Source organism: Oncorhynchus nerka, linkage group LG24 (assembly GCF_034236695.1).
Source record: "Oncorhynchus nerka isolate Pitt River linkage group LG24, Oner_Uvic_2.0, whole genome shotgun sequence".
Lineage (NCBI taxonomy): Eukaryota > Metazoa > Chordata > Actinopteri > Salmoniformes > Salmonidae > Oncorhynchus > Oncorhynchus nerka.
Window position 1 is genome coordinate 23885664 of NC_088419.1, and position 24970 is coordinate 23910633.

General features: G+C 43.8%; 1 pseudogene; it reads left to right on the top strand.

The window, feature by feature from the left end:
* Positions 1–24970, top strand: part of LOC115107469 (laminin subunit alpha-2-like) — a 151068-nt pseudogene that overhangs the window by 31151 nt on the left and 94947 nt on the right.

The window sequence follows — 24970 nt, forward strand, 5'->3', positions numbered from 1 at the left end:
CGAGTTAAGTCTCTCCTAGCCGGCCTTATTAAATCAGGGTGCTGAGGGCTGGGCTGATGACAAGGTGGAGTGCAGTCGGAGGAACAAGGCATAGGCCCCCCCACACACACACACATCCATAAATACAGGCTGATTTATACTGCACAACACACTCTGACACGTTGACAGGATTAGTTGGGCGAGGGTCAGAGGTTGATGATCTGCAGAGGGTGATTTGGGGATAAACAGGGGATGCTGGGGGGTGGTTGGGTGTAGACAAGCAAGGGAGCGGCATGTAGCCTAGAAGTTAGAGTGTTGGGACAGTAATCGAAATGTCTCCAGTTTGAATCCCGAACCGACAAGGTGAACAAAATATGTTGATGTGCCCTTGAGCAAGGCATTTAACCCTAGTTGCTCCTGTAAGTCTCTCTGTGTCTGCTAAATTACTAAATTGTACAAAAATGGGGGAGGGCAGTAAAGACAGGCCTGTCACTGGATTACAGGGCCTGATTTACTGTGTAATACTGCATGTGACAGACAGCTAGGCATCTGTCTCTGCAATTAACCTGACCTTGAGTTCTCCCTTCAATCCACCATTTGCTTTAATCACTGTGTGTAGATGTGGGGTGGGGGAGGTGTGTATAAGGGTGTACATTTAATCTGTTTGTGGAGAAGACCATCTTCAACCTGTAATGACACAAAGGAATCAGCCATCGTCATTATCAGTGGAACAGTTAATCAGCCTGGGCCCTCAATGAACCTGTACCTCTTTATCCCAATGAACATGTACCTCTTTATCTTAATGAACCTGTACCTCTTTATCCTAATGAACCTGTACCTCTTTATCCCAATGAACATGTACCTCTTTATCTTATTGAACCTGTACCTATTTATCCTAAATAACCTGTACCTCTTTATCTTAATGAATCTGTACATCTTTATCCTAATGAACCTGTACCTCTTTATCTTAATGAACCTGTACCTCTTTATCTTAATGAACCTGTACATCTTTATCCTAATGAACCTGTACCTCTTTATCCTAATGCACCTGTACCTCTTTATCTTAATGAACCTGTACCTTTTTATCCTAATGAACCTGTACCTCTTTATCTTAATTAACCTGTACCTCTTCATCCTAATGGAACTGTACCTCTCCGTCCTAATGAATCTGTACCTCTCTATACTAGTGAATCTGTACCTCTCCATCCTTATGAACCTGTACCTCTTTATCCTAATGAACCTGTACCTTTTTATCCTAATGAATCTGTACCTATCCATCCTAGTAAATCTGTACCTCTTTATCCTAATGAACCTGTACCTCTTCATCCTAAAGAACCTGTACCTCTTTATCCTAATGAACCACTACATCTTTATCCTAATGAACCTGTACCTCTTTATCTTAATGAACCTGTACCTTTTTATCCTAATGAATCTGTACCTCTTCATCCTAATGAAACTGTACCTATTTATCCTAATGAATCTGTACCTCTTTATCCTAATGAACCTGTACCTCTTTATCTTAATGAACCTGTACCTCTCCATCCTAATGAATCTGTACCTCTCCATCCTAATGAACCTGTACCTGTCCATCCTAGTGAACCACTACATCTTTATCCTAATGCACCTGTACCTCTCCATCCTAATGAGCCTGTACCTATTAATCCTACTGAACCTGTACCTCTCCATCCTAATGAACCTGCACCTCTTTGTCCTCTAATGAACCTGTACCTATTAATCCTAATACACCTGTGCCTCTCCATCCTAATGAATCTGTACCTCTCTATCCTAGTGAATCTGTACCTCTTTATCCTAATGAACCACTACATCTTTATCCTAAGGAACCTGTACCTCTTTATCCTAATTAATCTGTACCCCTCCATCCTAGTGAATCTGTACCTCTCCATCCTAGTGAACCTGTACCTCTCCATCCTAATGAATCTGTACCTCTCCATCCTAATGAACCTCTACATCTTTATCCTAATTAACCTGTACCTCTCCATCCTAGTGGACCTCTACATCTTTATCCTAATGAATCTGTACCTCTCCATCCTAGTGAATCTGTACCTCTCCATCCTAGTGAACCTGTACCGCTCCATCCTAGTGAACCTGTACCTCTCCATCCTAGTGAATCTGTACCTCTCCATCCTAGTGAACCTGTACCTCTCCATCCTAATGAACCTGTAATCGTCAGGATCACCTGTAATCGTCAGGATCACATAATCCACTTTCTAAAATATTTACAAGGTTAATCTAGAAAACAAGGCAACAAGGCAGCAAATGTACTTTATTCTACGGTTTAGGATATTCACTTGGCAGATCTAGAAAAAAATGATAGGGAAGAGAAAAAACATGGGGAAAAAAATAACATGATCATAGGCTGGCAAGGGGAAATGTCTTGTATAAATCGCAGGCTGCCAGACAGGAGTTTTCATGGTGATTTAAGGAAGAGGGAACACGAGGGGTGTCAAACTGTGATGTATTTCCCTCTGCCTCGCACATAGAATATAAATCACAGAAAAATATCTCAACCAAAATCTGACTGTGGAATTTATTTTTCTATATTTATCTCGACCCAGGAAGAGTCATCTCCATGTTCATTGGAGGGGGAAAATTTGTGTTTTGAGATAGTCATTGTTTTAAGAACAGTTGATGGCAATCTGTAGACAATGCAGTCTTACTGCATTGTAAAACTAGGAGCAGAATGTTTCATTATTTGAAGGGACAATTCCGTAACCTTATGAGGGATACTATGCTACACGTCATCCTCCATTATATGCTGCTGCCTTCTTGGCCAGCTCTCCTGTGCAAAAGAGACTCTGTGTCTTAATGGGCTTTTCCTGGTTAAATAAAGTTTAAATAAATAGAGTAAGGGCTACATAACACTGTCACAACAAGGACATAACATATGTCATAACCAGTCACAAGCTCTCTGTGTGCATTGATGAATATTTCAATCCTATCTGGTGTGATTCTGTTCAGGAGACATCCATGGCTGGCTGGTCCCTGACAGAGGTGGATGGGGAGGGGAAGGTGTGGCCCACCCCAAGCAGAGACAGAGACTGGCCCCAGATACTCAGCTATAATAACCAGGAGGCCAGGAGACACCTTCCTGCTGTCTACTACTGAAACACGCCTGGAGGGTACCTGAGCAGCAAGGTCCGCACACAACAGCCCTCTTTCTCTCTCACATACACTCAAACGCGCACACACACAACTGTATTGTGCGGTCTTACATTGTCATTATATAAGGATGATCTGTGCTCTGCTGTACTGAAGTTTAACACAGCTGTTGTGGTCTTCTGTTGCATTCATTGTGTCTTTTGACAGATTATGTACTTTTGTACTCTGAAGTTGTACTATTTATTTATGGAGTTTATGCAAGGGCTTTTTGTATATTGTTTGTATATTAGTTTCTTATCTTTTCTCCTCATAGGCTTTGCATGTCTTCGCATCCCATTGTCTCTAACACATTCTATTCCCCCGCTGTGCATTCTGGGGGAAAATAATGCTTCGATCCATGAAGTCTGTAAGAATGTATTTTTCTCTAACAAAAGTCTTCGGGCATCAGGGTCTACTCTGCTCTCCCTAATGTCAAAAGGCACGTCATTATGAGCTTCATATAGGGGTCCACAGTAGCGAACTAACGTGTGTGTGTGTGTGTGTGTGTATGTGTGGCAGTCGAGCAGGATTTCAGTAAAAGGATCAGACACTGAAGCAGAGAATTATCTCATGCTAGCGTGGCGCTCAAAGCCCAACACAATTACTCCTGTACATCCGTGGTGCCATGTTTCATCCCATGAATTATCACCATTGTGACATGCATTAAAAGTGACTCATTTCTAATGAAAAAGAGAAATTGTTGAATTTCGTTCCAGTTCCTACCAACGTCTATGACTGCTCATGAGTCTCATTCTGTATAACATGGCAAAGGATGACTGACAGTTTTGGGCTTTATGTTTGGTTTATATATGTGGGGGAGGCTTTTTGCGGTTTACTATGTCCTTCCCTCTCCCAATAGAGTTTGTATCACTGTTGAGTTAGAGTTCTTGAGATTGTAACACCGACCAGAGTACCACCACACAATGATTAGAATGAAATGAATACAATCATAATGTCAAAGTGGATTTTTTTTTCTTTCGAAATTTGTGTAAATTCATTTAAAATGAAAAGCTGAAATGTCTTGTCAATAAGTATTCAGTCTCTTTGTTATGGCAAGCCTAAATAAGAAGGAAGAAGGAAGGAAGCCTGTACAGAATATAAAATATTCCAAAACATGCATCCTGTTTGCAATAAGGCACTAAAGTAAATCAAATCAAATCAAATCAAATTTATTTATATAGCCCTTCGTACATCAGCTGATATCTCAAAGTGCTGTACAGAAACCCAGCCTAAAACCCCAAACAGCAAGCAATGCAGGTGTAGAAGCACAGTGGCTAGGAAAAACTCCCTAGAAAGGCCAAAACCTAGGAAGAAACCTAGAGAGGAACCAGGCTATGTGGGGTGGCCAGTCCTCTTCTGGCTGTGCCGGGTGGAGATTATAACAGAACATGGCCAAGATGTTCAAATGTTCATAAATGACCAGCATGGTCGAATAATAATAAGGCAGAACAGTTGAAACTGGAGCAGCAGCACAGTCAGGTGGAAGTTGAAACTGGAACAGCAGCATGGCCAGGTGGACTGGGGACAGCAAGGAGTCATCATGTCAGGTAGTCCTGGGGCATGGTCCTAGGGCTCAGGTCAGTTGAAACTGCAAAAAATTTGGCAAAGTAATTAACTTTGTGTTCTGAATATAAAGCATTATGTTTGGGGCCAATCCAACACAACACATCACTGAGTACCACTCTTTAATAAGATCAAGCACGGAGGTGGCTGCATCATGTTATGGGTTTGACATTGGCCAAGACTAGGGAGTTTTTTTAGGATAAAAGAAATGGAACAGAGCTAAGCACAGGCAAAATCCTAGAGAATCCTGGTTCAGTCTGCTTTCCACCAGACACTGGGAGACAAATTCACCTTTCAGCAGGACAATAACCTGCAGGACAATAAGCACTGGAGTTGCTTACCAAGACGACATTGAATGTTACTGAGTGTCCTAGTTACAGTTTTGACTTAAATCGGCTTACAAATCTATGGCAAGACTTGAACATGGCTGTCTTGCAATGATCAACAACCAACTTGACAATAAATAATGTACAAATATTATACAATTCTACAATTCAGGTGTGCAAAACTCTTAAAGACTTACCCAGAAAGACTCACAGCTGTAATCACTGCCAAAATGGATTCTAACATGTATTGACCCAGATGTCATGCCCTGACCTTAGAGAGCCTTTTTATGTCTCTATTTGTGTGATTTGGGTGGGCATTCTATGTTCTGTTTTCTATGTTTTTGTATTTCTATGTTTTGGCTGGGTATGGTTCTCAATCAGGGACAGCTGTCTATCGTTGTCTCTGATTGGGAATCACACTTAGGCAGCCTTTATCCTTTTCCTCCAGCAATGGTTCCCAGTCCAGGGCCCGCAACGAGGGTCCCCAGTCCGGGGCCCGCAACGAGTGTTCCCAGTCTGAGGGTCCCCAGTCCGGGGCCCACAACGAGTGTTCCCAGTCTGAGGGTCCCCAGCGAAGATAACCATCCAGCTAGGACGGGTTGTGCAGGCTCTACGCTCGAGACCTCCAGTGCGCCTCCACGGCCCAGCGATGGCCTCCAGTCCGGAGTCTCCAGCGACGGCCTCCAGTCCGGAGCCTCCAGCGACGGTCTCCAGTCCGGGGCCTCCAGCGACGGTCTCCAGTCCGGAGCCTCCAGCAAGGGTTCCCAGTTCGGGGCCCGCAACGAGTGTCCCCAGTCCAGGGCCCGCAACGAGGGTTCCCAGTCCGGGGCCCGCAACGAGTGTCCCCAGTCCAGGGCCCGCAACGAGGGTCCCCAGTCCAGGGCCCGCAACTAGGGTTCCCAGTCCGGGGCCCGCAACGAGGGTCCCCAGTCCAGGGTCGGCGACGAGGGTCCTCGCACCAGAGGCGCCACCAAAGTGGGGTGAGCCAGAGGTGGAGCGGGGTCTGCGTCCCGCACCAGAGCTGGGGGGGGGGGGGGGGGGGGGGGGTACTGTCATACCCTGACCTTAGAGAGCCTTTTTATGTCTCTATTTGCTTTGGTCAAGGTGTGATTTGGGTGGGCATTCCATGTTCTGTTTTCTATGTTTTTGTATTTCTATGTTTTGGCCGGGTATGGTTCACAATCAGGGACAGCTGTCTATCGTTGTCTCTGATTGGGAATTATACTTAGGCAGCCGTTTTCCCTTTTGTCTTTGTGGGAAGTTATCTTTGTTAGGGTTACTATAGCCCTTGTAAGCTTCACGGTCGTTTTTGTTATTTCTTGTTTTGTTGGCGACATTTTAACAAATAAAAGAAAATGTACGCTCACCACGCTGCGCGTTGGTCTTCCTTGAACGATGGCCATGACACCAGGATTTTGAATACTTATGTAAATGAGATTTTTCTGTATGTATACTTTGTCATTATGGGGTATACTGTGTAGATGGGTGAGAAAAAAATCTATGTAATCCATTTTGAATTCAGGCTGTAACAACAAAATGTGGAATAAATCAAGGGCTACATGTATGAATACTTTTCTGAAGAAACTGTACACATTCACTTGTTCGACAATCAGCAAAAAAGTAGCATCTTAATTGTTGCCAAATTTTGTAAGTACTTCCTGACCACGTCCACCTCTGATGGTGACAGATTTACAGGAGACAGTAAAACCTATAAACCTGCATAAAAATCGCAGATGAACTTTTCTCTTCAGAAATCTCCACGTGTTGATTGACTATTGCCCCGGTGCCGAGGGCTGCCTCCTTGCCTTCCCCAGCCGAGCAAAGTGAAAGGAATAGCACCAATTACTGCAGCTGCCTCTTCACTGAGTTGTGTCCTATCACGGGTAATAGACTATTATGATGATAAATGAACCCATCTCGACAGCGCTTGCCTGAGTACACACTTCAGCACTTTCTCCCAGTGAGGAACGGAGCCATTACCACTCGTCTTCAGATTGACAAGGCCGACAGAGCAGCCTGCACAGAGAGAACCAGCGCACAGGAGAATATGTATGAGTGGGTGCCAGTGATAGTTTTACCCATATTAATGTATTTATTTACTATGTGTGTTTGGCTTCCTTGGTTGTACGAGGTTGTCCTTTCTGGAGACCTATAGACTAGAGACTGAGAGAGTGCCACTTATAGGATGCTATCGGAGCTCTGAATAGACACTGTGCTCCTCTGTCCCACTTGAAAGTAGAGAGGAGGATATTTAGCCACTCCAAGCCTGTCCCAGACTGCAGCTCCAGACTGCATGCGGTAGTTAACACTGTGATCGGGCCTCTATTCCCTCCACACTGCAGGGGGAGAGGCTGCAGGGCACACACAGCCTTATTCCCAGGCTATGCCACTTATGTAAATGTCCAATGAAGTGCAACAAGGAAGCCTCCAAAGTTTCCTCCTCATTCAGCGGATACTGGAGTAGATCATCTTTTGTTGATACAAATGTTGCATTTTTTTTTTAGCTTTGATAGAGCTCTATTAAAAAGATATTGGTTGCTTAGAAACAACTTAGTCCTGTGTGGCTCAGTTGGTAGAGCATGGCGCTTGCCACGCCAGGGTTGTGGGTTTTATTCACAGGACAGAAATGTATGCACTCACTACTGTAAGTCGCTCTGGATAAGAGGGTCTGCTAAATGACAAAAATGTAATTGTCAGATGCTGTGTGTTTTCTTATACAGTACTTGCCAAATATTTGAATGATACTCCAACCGTTTTAGTAAATTTCTTAGTTCTTATGATTTAACCCAAATACTTCCCAAAACATGGTGGAAATGTCTCCATAAAGCACACCAACACAAACACATGGTTACAGATGGACAAACAAGCAGGGAAATTCTTGCAGCTTTTGAGGCAGCATTAACCTTTGTCCCAGATGTGTTCACTTTGGACCGTCTCATTCGGGCCAGTAAAAGTGTTTCCCAGATGTGAGTGTTTCCAAACCCTAGTTTTGGACCCCCACCATCACCCACTATGCACAAACTAAACAGGACCCCATTTTGTAGGCAGTCAGAGGCTCTGAGCAGAGCCCCTTCTTTGTAGCTGTCCTGTGAGTGGCCGGTGGGAAAACACACATTGATGCTTCCTGGATATTAAAGTCAACAGAGCTAGGGCCCAGGGCTCGTAATAGGGGAGCAGATTTGAGGATCCCGGTGTCATGGTGAGACTTGTTTTAAGAACCCAGTAGATGGATCGAAGGTCTGTTGTTTATTTTCTGAAATGTGGGCGCTGATCACCCCCTGCTTGTTCTCTCTACCACTCTCTATCTCTCTGTCTCTCTGGGCATATTTGTTGTGGGATGGCTAGCCACTCTGGCTTTCTGTCTCTGTCCTAACACGGCCTCCCCTGTGATCTATAAAAGTGGATCCTAACTCCAGAGTCCTCTCTTCACAGGCCTCTCTTTATTTGTTCTATAACTCAATGTGTCCTCATGTAGAAAAACACACGTTTTTATGATTGTTCAGAATCAGCCATGGTGCTCCAGTAGGATTGTGAGATATACAATTTGATCCTGGACAAAGAGATGGTTTATTGATGTGAGTGTCCTGATAGGAGTGCATTTGATGCTACTAACAAGAGGATTAGATCTGTCTCATTAGTGGTGTGTCTGACGCTTGTTGTTGCTCCTTAACAAAAGGTTAGATTTTCCCTGCTCCTCCCACCAACAATGCACTTCACCTTCATAGACCAGCCCCTTTGTTCCACAAAGGTTGAGGTGTTCTCAGTGTTAACTGGATTTCTGTGAGTTAAGAGGTTGTCATGACATTATATTAGGACCTGCAGTCTGTACATGACTCACTTTAGCCCTTGTTTATCTCGCTTCCTGTGTACAAACAAATAATGCTGTATTTCAACGCTTCTCTGCATTAATTTTGCCAGTGAACCATGGTTAGTTACAACGGGAACATTTTTATTATTCTATGTTGGTTGTCTGCACAGCTGTGCATGAGTCATATCACAATAATACATGCATAGACATCAATGATGCCAAAACACATGATGCCAAAACACACATTAAAAGAGCTCTGGCTCTGGTGCATGTGGCTCACTGCTGTTGCTGGTCTCCTAACCAGGGGATGATGGTGCTGGTAAGGCCCTGAGTTTTCCCTGACCACATGATCTGACCTGGACAAACTGTTATGGACAGAGCTACAGTATAGGTAGGTCACATGCTCGGACCTGGACAAACTGTTACAGACTAGGCAGGTCACATGATCTGACCTGGACAAACTGTTATGGACAGAGCTACAGCCTAGGTAGGTCACATGCTCTGACCTGGACAAACTGTTACAGACTGGGTAGGTCACATGATCTGACCTGGACAAACTGTTACAGACTAAGCAGGTCACATGATCTGACTTGGACAAACTGTTACAGACTAGGCAGACTAGTGATTTGCCCTCCAGGTCTTAGTCAAAGGTTCTCCATGGTCGGAAAACAACAGGGCCTTTTCATTGAACACATCAGCACCCCCAGAGCTCCCTGTTATAGCCTCAGCAGGGGGCCAGGAGATAGAGTGGCTCAATAGCACCAAGATGAGAGGGCCCCTTTCTAGCAGGAAAAACACAACACACATCTGCTTTGTTTGGGGAGCTGGAGCAGCCAGTGGAGAACATAGGAAACATAGAGAGAGAACAAAGACAGATAGACAAATCCAAAGGAGGCGGGGGAGGATAGGCTGTCCTAGATCTGAGAATGTGTGCTCAACTGTACCAGACAGACATTTTGGGAATGCAGTCATCATTCGAACAATCACACACTCCTAGTTGTGGCAAATAGACATCCTAATCTTCAGGAGCCCAGTGCCTGTAAAACTGTGTCCATCTTTAAAGATCTTTGTTTTAAAACTGTTTGTAATGCATCTGGCGAGTACAGGCTCTTCAGTACTACTCCCAGGCATGGAAGTGTGCCACTATAAAACCTGTCCCTTAACGCTCATTACACACCGCTCGTATTGTCACCGAAGAGGTGTGGAGATTTGTTGGTGGTGTTGGGTCATTTCATACTCCACTGGGATTTAAAGGGGACTCTTGATCATTTTCAACTTTATATCCCGGTTTACTAATACAATAACTCCTATAACCCTCACTATACATGTACTGCATGCCTAATGTCAGTCCTTGTCTTTACATGCTATTACATTGTTAAAGTTCCTTTGATGGTGGTAACCCATTTTCTTCGATGCAGCGCAAGTTAGCATACTGTAATGTACAATGTGACAGGTTACTTAAAATGTTGTCTTGTGTTTGTTTACACATCTCCGCCTATGGAGGAAGTCTCATATGATATGAGTTTCATATGACGCAGGAGAGAAAGACCAGGATATCAGGGTTAACTCTGCTCCTAATGTCATCATAGGGGTAAGTGTATGTAGCCTCATAAGCATGGACATACAACTACACTGAACAAAAATATAAACGCAACATGCAAGAATTTCAAAGATTTTACTTAGTTACAGTTCATATAAGGAAATAAGTCAATTGAAATGAATTCATCAGGCGCTAATCTATGGATTTCACATGATTAGGAATACAGATGTATGCGTCTGTTGGTCACAGATACCTTTAAAAAAGGTAGGGGAGTGGATCAGAAAACCAGTCACTATCTGGTGTGACCACCATTTGTTTCAAGTAGCACGGCACATCTCCTTCGCATAGAGTTGATCAGGCTGCTTATTGTGGTCCCACTCCTCTTCAATGGCTGTGCGAAGTTGCTGGATATTGACGGGAACTGGAACGTGCGGTCGTAAATGTCGATCCATAGCATCCCAAACATGCTCAATGGGTGTAATGTCTGGTGAGTATGCAGGCTATGGAAGAACTGGGAAATTTTCAGATTCCAGGGCAGATCCTTGGAACATGGGGCATTATCATGCTGAAACACAGGGTGATGGCAGAGGATGAATGGCACGACAATGGGCCTCAGGATCTCGTCACGGTATCTCTGGGCATTCAAATTGCCATCGATAAAATGCAATTGTGTTCATTTGTGTTCACCGCCACCATGGGGCACTCTGTTCACAACGTTGACATCAGCAGACCACTCGCCCATACAACGCTATACATGCTGTCTGACATCTGCCCAGTACAGTTGAAACTGGAAATCATCCGTGAAGAACACACTTCTCCAGCATGCCATTGGTCATCAGACGTAAGCATTTGCCCACTGAAGTTGGTTACGACGCCGAACAGCCGTCAGGTCAAGACCCTTGTGAGGACAACGAGCACGCAGATGAGCTTCCCTGAGACGGTTTCTGACAGTTTGTGCAAAAATGATTTGGTTGTGCAAACTCACAGTTTCATCAGCTGTCTGGGTGGCTGGTCTCAGATGATCCCGCAGGTGAAGAAGCCAGATGTGGAGGTCCAGGGCTGGTGTGGATACATGTGGTCTGCAGTTGGACGTTAATTCTCGTAAATGATGTTGGAGCTGGCTTATGGTAGAGAAATTATCATTAAATTATCTGGCAACAGGTCTGGTGGACAATCCTGTTGTCAGCAAGCCAACTGCTTGAGACATTTGTGGCACTGTTTTTTGCAAATGTATTAAAAAATTGTAAAAAAACGTATTAAAAAAACATACATAATTATTTACAAGTATTCAGACCCTTTCCTATGAGATTCGAAATTGAGCTCTACAACTTGGTAAATTCAGTTGAATGGACATGATTTGGAAAGGCACACACCTGTCTATATAAGGTCCAACAATTGACAGTGCATGTCAGAGCAGAAACCAAGCCATGAGGTCGAAGGAATTGTCCGTAGAGCACCGATACAGGATTGTGTCGGGGTACAGATCTGAGGAAGGGTACCAAAAAATGTCTGCAGCATTGAAGGTCCTCAAGAACACAGTGGCCTCCATAATTCTTAAATGGAAGAAGTTTGGAACCAGCAAGACTCTTCCTAGAGCTGGCCGCCCGGCCAAACTGAGCAGTCGGGGGAGAAGGGCCTAGGTCAGGGAGGTGACCAAGAACCCGACGGTCACTCTGACAGAGCTCTAGAGTTCCTCTGTGGAGATGGGAACCTTCCAGAAGGACAACCCTCTCTGCAGCACTCCACCAATCAGGCCTTTATGGTAGAGTGGCCAGATGGAAGCCACTCCTCAGTAAAAGACTCATGACAGCCCGCTTGGAGTTTGCCAAAAGGCATCTAAAGGACACTCAGAAAATGAGAAACAAGCTTCTTTGGCCTTAATGCCAAGTGAAATGTCTGGAAGAAACCTGGCACCATCCCTACAGTGAAGCATGGTTGTGGCAGCATCATGCTGTGGGGATGTTTTTCAGTGGCAGGGGTTGGGAGACTGGTCAGGATCGAGCAAAAGATAAACAGAGCAAAGTACAGAGAGATCTTTGATGAAAACCTGCTCCAGAGCACTCAGGACCTCAGACTTGGGCGAAGTTTCACCTTCCAAAAAGACAACAAGCCTAAGCACACTGCCAAGACAACACAGGAGTGGCTTCGGGACATGTCTCTGAATGTCCTTGAGTGGCCCAGCAGGAGCCTGGACTTGAACCTGATCTAACGTCTCTGAAGAGACCTGAAAATAGCTGTGTAGCAATGCTTCCAATCCAACCTGACAGAGCTTGAGAGGATGTTTAGAGAAGAATTGGAGAAAGTTCCCAAATTCTGGTTTCAAATCAAATCCAATTGTATTTGTCACATGCGCCAAATACAACAGGTGTAGACCTTACAAGTCAAATGCTTACTTACAAGCATTTAACCAACAATGCAGTTTTAAGAAAATACCCCCCCCCAAAAAGTGAGATATAAGAATAACAAATAATTAAAGAGCAGCAGTAAATAACAATAATGGGGCTATATAGGGGCTACTTGTACAGACTCAATGTGTCAATGTGTGGCGGCACCGGTGTCAAGGTAATTGATTTAAATATGTACATGCATGTAGGGTTATTAAAGTGGCTATGCATAGATAATAACAGAGAGTAGTAGCAGCAGCATGGGGGGGGGTGCAAATAGTCTGGGTAGCCATTTGATTACATGTTCAGTAGTCTTATGGCTTGGGGGTAGAAGCTGTTTAGAAGCCTCTTGGACCTAGACTTGATGCTCCAGTACCACTGCCGTGCAGTAGCAGAGAGAAGTCTATGACTAGGGTGGCTGGAGTCTTTTACAATTTTTAGGGCCTTCCTCTGACACCGCCTGGTATAGAGCTCCTGGATGGCAGGAAGCTTGGCCCCAGTGATGTACTGAGCTGTGCGCACTACCCTCTGCGGATGTGTTGTTACCTAGCCTTACCATCTGGGGGGCGGCCAGTCAGGAAGTCTAGGATCAAGTTGCAGAGGGAGGTGTTAAGGTGTTAAGTCCCAGGGTCCTTAGCTTAGTGATGCGCTTTGAGGGCACTATGGTGTTGAACGCTGAGCTGTAGTCAATGAATAGCATTCTCACATAGGTGTTCCTTTTGTCCAGGTGGGAAAGGGCAGTGTGGAGTGCAATAGAGATTGCATCATCTGTGGATCTGTTGGTGCGTGGGGGAAATTGCAGTGGGTCTAGGGTTTCTGGGATAATGGTGTTGATGTGAGCCATGACCAGCCTTTCAAAGCATTTCATGGCTACAGATGTGAGTGCTATGGGTCGGTAGTCATTTAGGCACGTTACCTTAGTGTTCAGGGGCACAGGGACTATGGTGGGCTGCTTGAAACACGTTGGTATTACAGACTCAGACAGGGAGAGGTTGAAAATGAAACCAAGCCATGAGCAATGTGTGCCAAGCTTGTAGCGTCATAGCCAAGAAGACTCAAGACTGTCATCGCTGCCAAAGGTGCTTCAACAAAGTACTGAGTAAAGGGTCTGAGTACTTATGTATATGTGACATTTTAGTTCATTTATGAAATAGCAAACATTAAAAAAAAACTGTTTTTGTTTTGTCATTATGGGTATTGTGTGTAGCTTGATGAGGGATTTTTCCTTTTTTTAAAATCCATTTTAGAATAAGGCTGTAATGTAACTAAATGTGGAAAAGTCAAGAGATCTGAATACTTTCCAAAGGCACTGTACATTAGGTTAGCTGCCAACAAGAACTCATTCATAGAGCAAGTGCTAAAATAGAGAATGTTGGTCCAAGTAATGTTCAACCTGATTGGCCCAGACTGATCATGAGACATGTCCCCCTACAGTTCTAAAAATACTTTTATCTTTTGTTGAAGTTCACGCCAGACATGTCTGAATGATATGTCTGGTTTCATGAAAAAAATGTTTGGCACAAAGCTATGTGTTGTGAATTGTGTTTGTGTGTGTATGTGTTCAGTGTGTGTGTACACATCTCTGTGTCTGTATGTGCTCCTAGGTATTAGACAGCATCTGTCTGTCATTAGCTGATCCTCCAAAAATGAGCTCAGCTTAGTAGTGCTGCATTGTTTTGTGTCCCATATGCAGTTGTCTTACACATTCCTGCTGGTCCCCATGGCAGAGCTCTATCCTTTTCACACAGGGGAACTTAAATGAACAGGTTACGCAGAGAAAGCTAGGGGAGAATAGTGCGAGACAAAATGTATGTTTGGATATCTACAGAGTTGTTTACCGAAATCGATACAAGCTTGAGAATAAGACAAGAATGAGTTCTTCGAAGTGAGGATTCTTCATCAAATTAAGCATGGAGGATGTTTCTCAAAGTAGACTTTAATGCTTTTTATAAGCGCTCTGTCGACAAAGCTGTATCATCAAACATGACAGCAATGGATGCATGTATATTTTTTATAATATAACCGTATAACAAACACTGTTCATTAATATGAACATATAGTCGTCCCCAGAGAGCTTTGCATCTAGTCAGTTGGTCTAGCTCCATACTATACCATGCCTCTGCATTAGTTTGTGCAGCGCTCAGAAGATACACTACATGACCAAAAGTATGTGGACATCTGCTCATCGAACATCTCATTCCAAAATCATGGGCATTAATATGGAGTTGGTCCCCCATTTGTTGCTATAACAGCCTCCACTCTACTGGGAAGGCTTTCCACTAGATGTTGGAACATTGCTGCAGGGACTTGCTTCCATTCAGCCACGAGCATTAGTGAGGTCTTTCCACTGATGTTGGGAGGTTAGGCCTGGCTCACAGTTAGCATTCCAATTCATCCCAAAGGTGTTCAATGGGGTTGAGGTCAGGGTTCTGTGCAGGCAAGTCAAGTTCTTCTACACCAATCTTGACAAACCATTTCTCTATGGACTTCAGCTTGTGCACGGGGGCATGGTCATGCTGAAACAGGAAAGGGCCTTCCCAAACTGGTGCCACAAAGTCGGAATCACAGAATCGTCTAGAATGTCATTGTACGCTGTAGCGTTAAGATTTCCCTTCACTGGAACTAAGGGGCCTAGCATTGGGGCAGGTAGCGTTCTCCTGGCATCCTACAAACCTGATGGTGAAGCGTGATTCATCACCCCAGAGAATGTGTTTCCACTGCAGCAGAGTCCAATGGTGACGAGCTTTACACCACTCCAGCAGACGCTTGTCATTGCACATGGTGACCTTAGGCTTTTGTGCGGCTGCTCGGCCATGGAAACAGTTCTTGTGCTGAAGTTGCTTCCAGTGACAGTTTGGAACTCGGTAGTGAGTGTTACAGACTATTTTTATCACTCGGCTGTCCCGTTCTGTGAGCTTGTGTGGCCTACCACTTCACGGCTAAGTCTTCGTTGCTGATAGACGTTTCCAACTCATAATAACAGCACTTACAGTTGACCGGGGCAGCTCTAGCAGGGCCGAAATTTGACAAACTGGTGTCATTCTATGACGGTGCCACGTTGAAAGTCACTGAGCTCTTCAGTAAGGCCATTCTCCTGCCAATGATTGTCTATGGAGATTGCATGGCTGTGTGCTCGATTTTATACACCTGTCAGCAACAGGTGTGGCTGAAATAGCCAAATCCACTCATTTGAAGGGGTGTCCACATACACTATATCATACACTATATATATATATATATATAAGTATCTCACAACAAAGGATTTCTGATGTCTATCCGATTGTCACAAAAAAAGGAATTGTTTCGTTTGATTAATATAGGTATGGGGGTCCCAATTGCACGCTGCTCTGACAAAAGGTCTGCTTCATTATCTGCTCCTCACTGGTGAAACGGTCAATAAAAGCGGAACCTCCCCACTGTGTTTTATTGTCGCTCACACAACTTTGCCGAAGCGGTGTGCGAAACAATTAAATGATTTATTTTAGCGTTGTTTAATCATTCCTGGCATGGAGGAGATGGCCTTGGGAGTGATGCGCAACACACACTCTTTCTCTGTCGACCGTTCTCTCTGTTGTCCGTTCCCTCTGTCGTCCGTTCTCTCTGTCATCTTGGGCTATTACGCTAGCGAGGTGTCCTTTTATTGACCCACCATCGTGGACCAGCGGTTCATCTGTCGTCGTTTTCATCTTCAGTCAGCCGAGTGCGGTGATAGGATTCATTCTCTGTCTTTTGTTTCTGTGTGATCCATGAGGAATGTGTTGTAGTTTTCTCCCTGTGCTCTGAAGGAAGGGACACACACACACACACATTCATGGACACACACACACAGTCGCGGACACAGTCACACACACACATACAGATGATGGCAGTCAAAACCCAGCCGCAGCCACACAAATGCGATGTGCCATTGGTATGTATGTTCTCTTGCCCTCTTTACAAAAGCTGGAAAACTCAGATCATGATTACATCCTTTGAGGTTATCCTGAATAATGAGTTTATCCAGAGGATCTGAAAACCAGCAAGAGAGCCTGCTCTCTAGTGCAATCAGTGATCAAATGCTCTTCTAACAACTCAATGTCAACCTTTTTCAATCCAAAATATGCTATGTTTACTGATTTGGTGGATGATTTTTGAGGAGGTTGGTCAGAGAGATCCCTCTTCAGCTTCAGTGTGTATTTGTTATACTGGTGTTCGTACATGACTGTTTGAATTATGAATCTGAGGGAGCGATATCCAGCCACATTAGTGTCAGATGACAAACACCTAAGCTTAGTCACTGGGTTTTATTCATATATTGCAGAGAGGAGAGCACGTGTCCTATGTGATATGGGGGAGGAGCCTGGATGTATGACAGGTCATTATTGATAGTTTAACACTGCTTTGCATGTAGACTCCATTTATTCAGTGCAAATAAAGTGGCCGTTGCCCACTGGAATAGTAAATAAGCAGGCTGGATGAATAACATCTGATAATCCTCCCTGATGATTCCCACCAGTGTGTTTAAAGACTTTACCCTTAAAGTTTACCTGGCAATGTTTCCATTAGCTGTACTCTATCAGCATACTCTCTCTCTCTCTCTCTCTCTCTCTCTCTCTCTCTCTCTCTCTCTCTCTCTCTCTGTCTCTCTCTCTCTCTCACACAGACAGATTTCTCTATTTCCTTCGAGCTCACACCTACACATAAATTACTATGCTTACACTGACAATAACTCACACACTTATTGAGTCGATGGACAATCTGGACAAAGACAAGTTTCATATTAGGAAATGTCACTCTTTATACAATTGAGCTATTCATGGTGTCTCAGAATAAAGTATTATTCACATGTGACGCCCATGCTTCATTTATGGCCAATATTGACAGCCAGAGGCAAGACTTAGCATTCTGGCATGTGGATACAAAATACATGCACCAACATGGATGCTGTCTCTCAAACGAGGGGTGGAAAAAGAGAGAAAACTGACATGTATCATTTATTTTTTTAACCTGTAACTCTGGGTCTTTTTGTATCTGTCTGTTCTTTTAAGTTCATAAAATAATTGCATACTGGTATTTTCTACAAGGGACAGTACCTATACACCCTTCTTGTGTGTGTTCAATAAAAAACATTTCAGCAACAAGACCAACATTTTCATCTCTTGCAGAGCAGCGGGATACAAATGATTGACAGTCGATTCAGTCTGCCGGTGTACCCTTTTTTAGGAGAGCACAAAAATGATTGTGCTCTACCCTGACCACTTTGAGAATCAGGAGACAGGCTTGCCTGTCAGCATGAGGGACTTCATGATGGCTCTAACTAATGTGAGCAGCGTCCTCATCAGAGCCTCATACAGCAATGAGCGGGTCGCCATCTACAGGTAACCATACACACTGCACCCTCCTCTGTTCTGTTCCACACTGATCTGATCCTGCATCTGCACTTTGGCACAAGAAGCCAAAATCAGCTGGGGTTTTCTGTGGTTGATGTTATCTGTATGTTAAAGAGGGCATCGTTATGAGGTCTTGCAGGATATATTGGAGAGATGCTTGGCATTATTAGATGTTTGTTTTTGTGTTCTGTGGTCATGTTTTACAACAGTTGATTTAGTGTGAACTGGACTATTTTTATGTTGCCATTAACCACCACTTTTCTAATAATGCTCTGTTGGTGTGTCTATCCTGTCCTGACCAGACTCCCTTCTGTCAGTCTGGAGGTGGCCAGTAAGTTGTCCAGAAGATGGCCAATGCCGTGTAGATGTGTCACTGTGTCACACCCTGACCGTAGAGATATTTTAATTCTCTATGTTTGGTTGGTCAGGGTGTGACTCGGGTGGGAAACTCTATGTTCTGTGTTTCTATGTTTTGGCCGGGTATGGTTCTCAATCAGGGACAGTTGTCTATCTTTGTCTCTGATTGGGAATCATACTTAGGCAGCCTTTTTTCCTTTTGTATTTGTGGGTAGTTGTTTTTGTTAGTGGCATTATAGCCAAAGTAAGCGTCACATTCGTTTTTGTTGTTTCTTGTTTTGTTGGCGACATTTATATTAAAGAAAAATGTACGCTCACCACGCCGCACCTTGGTCCGGTCATTTCCAAAAATGGTTGTGTGAGAGTGGCTCTGCTGGTGTGTCATTGTCACTTCCGCTAATTGTAAAGTGTGTGTGGTTTGTCAGTTTGGATGTGTGTGTGCATGCTTACGCGAGTGTGTCCGTAGGTGACTTGTAAATGTAAAGAGAAGCTGGTGTACAGGTACAAATACAAAGAAGTTTTTGCTATTGCAGCAATCTGTACTCTCGGTTAAAAACTGTCTTTTCTATTAAAAAAAGCGATGGGTATTGATTTCGGCATGTGGCGTTTTGTGCTGACTCAAGCAAATCTGTGTGTGCGGGGGAGGGAGAGGGGGAATGAAATAGAATGCACGGTTATCATCAAGTCTTTATAGGCGATGCAGAGGGAGGGAGCGCTAGATGTGACCTCAATGAATAACAGCGGTGGCATTCTGTGAAGTGTGCAGGGCTCCCGGCTCAGTACTAATCCTTTCTCCCTCAGCAAAACCATTAAACGCCAAGAGAACTAAGAAAAATGCTGCTTGAGGTTTCATATCCCCAAATCCAACAGCATAACCTTTCTAGAAAGGGTAAAGCGGAGGTAAATCCTCATAGTATTCGTATTGATGATTGTTTTATACTCTCTTCACCCAATGCCCAGGGGTCTAATATCTATCTATTTATACAGTATAGTATGTGTTGCTTTTTAGGTCCTTCATGCTTTTCTCTTGTGCTTTGTCTCTGTCCTTATCCTTTGAGAAAAACATCCTGGCTGTTCTATGCTCACCATTGTGCTCTTCCTGTATATAAGCATTGCTTTAACTAAACAAGTCTTCCTGTATGTAGGTATTGCTTTAACTAAACAAGTCTTCCTGTATGTAGGCATTGCTTCAACTAAACAAGTCTTCCTGTATGTAGGTATTGCTTTAACTAAACTAGTCTTCCTGTATGTAGGTATTGCTTTAACTAAACAAGTCTTCCTGTATGTAGGTATTGCTTTAACTAAACAAGTCTTCCTGTATGTAGGCATTGCTTCAACTAAACAAGTCTTCCTGTATGTAGGTATTGCTTTAACTAAACTAGTCTTCCTGTATGTAGGTATTGCTTTAACTAAACAAGTCTTCCTGTATGTAGGTATTGCTTCAACTAAACAAGTCTTCCTGTATGTAGGTATTGCTTCAACTAAACAAGTCTTCCTGTATGTAGGCATTGCTTTAACTAAACAAGTCTTCCTGTATGTAGGCATTGCTTTAACTAAACAAGTCTTCCTGTATGTAGGTATTGCTTTAACTAAACATGTCTTCCTGTATGTAGGTATTGCTTTAACTAAACAAGTCTTCCTGTATGTAGGTATTGCTTTAACTAAACATATCTTCCTGTATGTAGGTATTGCTTTAACTAAACAAGTCTTCCTGTATGTAGGTATTGCTTTAACTAAACAAGTCTTCCTGTATGTAGGCATTGCGTAAACTTGACAAGTCTTTAGTTAATTATTGTGAGTGTTTTCACCTTCTCCATTGGCCCTTCTCTTTCTTCCTCTCTGCAGAGGTATAAAAGGGTAACACTTCTTGGTAACAACAAAGTCAGTATAGAGGGAAAGTGCAGAGCGAGACGAAACACAGGGCATGTTTGTTATCGTTGTCATTCTCTGTCTTGTTGTTTTAAGCCTTATGAGAGCATTTTTGGAGCGATGCCAGACAGTGTGTTGTGTCTTATCTGTGTCCACGAGAGCATTGAACAACACAGTATGAACGGAGAGTTGACAAAAGGACAGAGAAAGGCATTTATTTCCAATGCTATTGTGACGCTTGTGCATGCCCCGTTCTCCTACTTGAAATTCAAACTAATGTTTTGCTTTTGGATTTGTGTGTGTACCTACTCAGATTAAAAACAGTCATTTTTTTCCTCAAGTTGCTTACCCCAATTAATGCTATTTATTTAAAATTCACTGAAGATGTGTTTAAATTAGTTGGGTTGAAAATCTGAATGTAGCATTTAAAATTCAAATGTAGTCTTTACTATTCCTGATGCATTTCTAATCTGACAGAACGATGTTACAATTTTCTCTCCAACTGCAGAAAGCACTTAGTTCAGCAACATTGATGCATTAATTACGTCTTTGAAGGACTAATTATAAACCCTAAACAACTTATGAGGCGAGACAATTAAACTCCATTTCACTGGCAATTTTTTTTTCATTTATTTATTTAGTTTTTCCCCTGTAGCTTGGAGACAGTTGATTTGTTTTTACATTGTTGGCTTTTTATTGGTCTACAAATTGGTATCTTTAAACTGTCAAGATTCTGTACTCGTATTTTCATAGTCTAATAATGATATGCCTTGGTGAGTGTTTGTGTTGCAGATGTGTTCGTCTGGGCATCGCAGGGTTAATAGCAGTGTTTTCAAAGGAGTTTGTGAACCCTGCGACTGCCATGGCCATGCCACAATGTGATGACATCACTGGACAATGCTTAGTAAGTAGGGGTGCGGGGGGGGGTGAGAAGATGTTGAGAGTCCACATGAACACTAAATCTGACCTTCTACACTGTATTTTCACATTTCAATTGGCTAGAATAATCCTCTTATAACATATATTTTTTTCTGATTTTATATTGACTATCTAACACACAGGTACTAGTTCCTGTCAGTCACAGGGGTTTGAGATCTCAGAACTGCATTCCACTGAGTTACTTAAACATGTTCCTTCCTTCCTCTACCAGTGGACACAACACCTGATATCACCACTTGGAAATGTATAATAATGATATTTTCTTACGTGTAATGCTCTGTGTTGTTAATCTCACCCTTGGTAACTGTACTATTACCACTGTTAAATCCAAATAGCATTGATTTTAATGAGGATATCAGAACTCAGGATAAAACCCAGATGCAGACAGCTAGAATCACAGATGTGTCACGTTCTGACCTTAGTTCTTTTGTTATGTCTTTGTTTTAAGTATGGTCAGGGCGTGAGTTGGGTGGGTTGTCTTTGTTCTTTTTTCCATGATTTGGGATTTCTGTGTTTGGCCTGGTATGGTTCTCAATCAGAGGCAGCTGTCAATCGTTGTTCCTAATTGAGAACCATACTTGGGTAGCCTGGTTTCACTTTTGAGTTGTGGGTACACGGAACTGTTACGGTTTTGTTTTTTCACGTGGTCGTTTATTGTTTTGTTCAGTGTTCATTATTCTTATTAAAAAACTAAGATGAACACTTACCACGCTGCGTATTGGTCCGATCCTTGCTACTCCTCCTCAGAAGAGGAAGAGGAAAGCCATTACAAGATGTTTATTGACCCAAACAGGGGGCAGGCAAAACACAGGTCAAGGGCAGGCAGAGGTAATCCAGGGCAGAGTCAATATGGTGAAGAAAAACAGGCAGGCTCGGGGTCAGGGCAGGCAGAGGTTCGTAATCGGGTCAGAGTCAGGCAGGTACAGAACGGCAGCCAGGCTCGGGGTCAGGGCAGGCAGGCAGAATGGTCAGAACCGGGGCAACTAGGAAACAGAAACTTGAGGAAGACGGGAAAACACGCTGGTAAGACCTGACAAGACAAGACGAATTGGCAACAGACAAACAGAGAACACAGGTATAATGCACATGGGATAATGGGGAAGATGGGCGACACCTGGAGTGGGGTGGAGACAAGCACAAAGACAAGTGAAACATATCAGGCTGTGACAGAGGATTAAGCCCCCACCTGAAGAGACTTGCTGGTTGGACCCTAACCAGGATTAATTTAGCTATCGTACTGACCTTCTACCCCCTCTTTTCATCTCAGCCTGTGTTATGATCAGGGCTTTAGAGGTAGAGATAGATCTCAGCCTGTAGCCTGTGGTGTTTTTTCATGACTCTGTGTTCAGATAGACCTGAGTTGTGTTGATGGCTGTGTCCCCGGGGCCGGAGGCCAGCCTCAGCTGTCTGTCTGTCCACATCCTGACAGCTAGCTAGCGCTCTCTGACCTCTGTACATCCTCACCTCTCTCAGCTTCCCCTGGCAGACGCTCAACACTGCCTCGACGCTACTTTCAGACATCAGACTAGACCTGCTTCAGTATGAAACAGTCAGTCTGCTAGAACAGTGATGGGATGTTTTTTTTTTTTTTTTTTTTTAACCATTATTTAAGCAGGGAAGTCCCATTGAGACCAAAGTCTGTATTTCACAAAAATGCACCAAATTCAAAATACATAAATGATAAGGAAGCAGTGATACAAATTACACAAATAAAGGCATGAACACGAGAAATACAACAATACAAACGATAAAAAATACATACATACACCTGAAAAGATTTACCAATACCCTAAAATACAGAAAGGCACTAGTCCAATCGTAGGATATTCAGAAATGTACCACAAGTATGCAGCGCATAAAAATTAAAGGCTGTTTTACCTAAACCGGTAGGACAGAAGGAATTCAATAGTTAGCCATTCCTGTGAATACGTAAGGTATTTGGTACTTCTGTAGGTTAGCGTTCCTGTGTCAGGTGTGGTGTCTATGATCGACTACTCCCCTGAGACCTACCGCTGTCTCCTCCAAGGCCGGTTGGTGCCTGTGAATGATGCCATAATGTTGAGTTAAACTCTGGTTGAGTGTGCCCTCCTCCTCCTAGGTAGTGTGCCCTCCTCCAGCTAATTAGTGTGCCCTCCTCCAGCTAGATAATGTGCCCTCCTCCAGCTAGGTAGTGTGCCCTCCTCCTCCTAGGTAGTGTGCCCTCCTCCAGCTAAGTAGTGTGCCCTCCTCCAGCTAGATAATGTGCCCTCCTCCAGCTAGGTAGTGTGCCCTTCTCCTGCTAGGTAGTGTGCCCTTCTCCTGCTAGGTAGTGTGCCCTTCTCCTGCTAGGTAGTGTGCCCTTCTCCTGCTAGGTAGTGTGCCCTTCTCCTGCTAGGTAGTGTGCCCTCCTCCAGCTAGGTAGTGTGCCCTCCTCCAGCTAGGTAGTGTGCCCTTCCTCCAGCTAGGTATTGTGCCCTTCTCCTGCTAGGTAGTGTGCCCTCCTCCAGCTAGGTAGTGTGCCCTTCCTCCAGCTAGGTAGTGTGCCCTCCTCCAGCTAGGTAGTGTGCCCTTCCTCCAGCTAGGTAGTGTGCCCTTCTCCTGCTAGGTAGTGTGCCCTCCTCCAGCTAGGTAGTGTGCCCTTCCTCCAGCTAGGTAGTGTGCCCTCCTCCAGCTAGGTAGTGTGCCCTTCCTCCAGCTAGGTAGTGTGCCCTTCTCCTGCTAGGTAGTGTGCCCTCCTCCAGCTAGGTAGTGTGCCCTTCCTCCAGCTAGGTAGTGTGCCCTCCTCCAGCTAGGTAGTGTGCCCTTCCTCCAGCTAGGTAGAGTGTGCCCTTTCTCCAGCTAGGTAGAGTGTGCCTTTCTGACTGGCTTTTATAAAGGCTCTCAGGATTTATCCCACAAGAGATAGGCTCTACGGCTCTGTGCCAAGCAAGTCTGGGGTTTATAGGTAGAGCCAATACACAAACTCACACATTTACACACTAAAACACACACACACACTTGTACGTGCGCATGCACTAAACTGCGTGCCCATCCCTCCCCCTGTAATCAAGAAATCTTCTCTATGCTGGTGATTATGCTGAGTAGACATCTGCAATTGACTCAAGAGCGTTTAGTCTTTATTGGGGCTGACGAGGCGTGGAGCTGAAAAAAAACAGCTCTCATTTTATTAGCGGTGCATTACCGGAGTTTGGGTTAATGCCAATCTGTGGGGAAATGCATTATGTTTAATTTGGCAACATCAGACTCACAAAGTCTCGGTCAATTATTCACCGGACCATCCCTGTCAGACAGACACTATGGAGAGGAGACTGTAGATTTTCTCTGTAGATTTTACTCAAATTTTGTTAATTGTTCATCCAGGTTTACTGCATTTGCCAATCAAGTACAGCTGCTACTCAAACTAATTATGACAATACACCAGAGTATTACTTGGAAAAGCTAGTTTACAGTGGATATATTTATGTATTGGTATTGTTCTAGAAATAAATGGCCAAAGTGCAGTTGAAACAATAACAACGCGGACACCCCACCACTGTTTTGGTAAAAAGCTTATGGATGGGGTTGGAGAAATGTAACCACTCTCAAATTCCTAGCCAGATCTATGGATACAAGGACTGACCATTGATGATATCACAGAGATTTATTTGTGGCTATATAGTGTTCCTTACACATTTATGTTCTTTACAAACATTGGAGTA